Raw genomic sequence first — 614 nt, 5'->3', positions numbered from 1 at the left:
GATGTCTCTGGAAGCTGCTGCCCGGTGAGATTTCTCTCCCAGTCCCCCAGAAATGGAATCTCTGGGGTCTCTTTGCTGGGCTGAGGGTGTGTGGGCAGTGAGGGGACACCAGGCTGTGCTCTCAGGGGACAGCACCGTGCCTGTKGCTGCTGCCGAAGCCCTCATGGCCGCTCTCCAGTGGGACCTGTTGACATCGGGGATAGGGACGAGACCAGCCCGTGAGGGTGAGGATGGAGGTGAGGTGAGGATGAGGATTAAAGGGTTGGGATGAGGGTGATTGTGAAGATTATGGCAAGGGTGAGGTGAGGATGAGAAGGACTATGGGGGTGAAGCGGGGGTGAGGATGAGGGGAGGGATGAGGAAGAGGGTGAGATTSAGGGTGCGGATGAGGTGATGAATGAGGGTGAAGGTGACGGCCGTGTGGGGGTGAGGACGAGGACGAGGCAGAGTGCGAAGCCGCCGGCGGGGCTGCGGCTGGTGAGCCGGGGAGTGTCCCGGGCCGGGCCGGCCGAGCGGAGCTGTCCTTCAGCACCTCGGGCCGGGCCGCGGCCGTGCCGGTGCCGGTGCCGGCGGAGCGGGGGCAGCGCGCAGGCGCAGCGCTCGCGGCTCCTCAA

The sequence above is a fragment of the Malurus melanocephalus genome, unplaced genomic scaffold (genome assembly GCF_030028575.1).
Source record: "Malurus melanocephalus ecotype Western Australia unplaced genomic scaffold, MMel_1.1 scaffold_560, whole genome shotgun sequence".
Lineage (NCBI taxonomy): Eukaryota > Metazoa > Chordata > Aves > Passeriformes > Maluridae > Malurus > Malurus melanocephalus.
The sequence above is the reverse complement of the archived record's forward strand: the minus strand, read 5'-3'. Positions refer to the sequence as shown.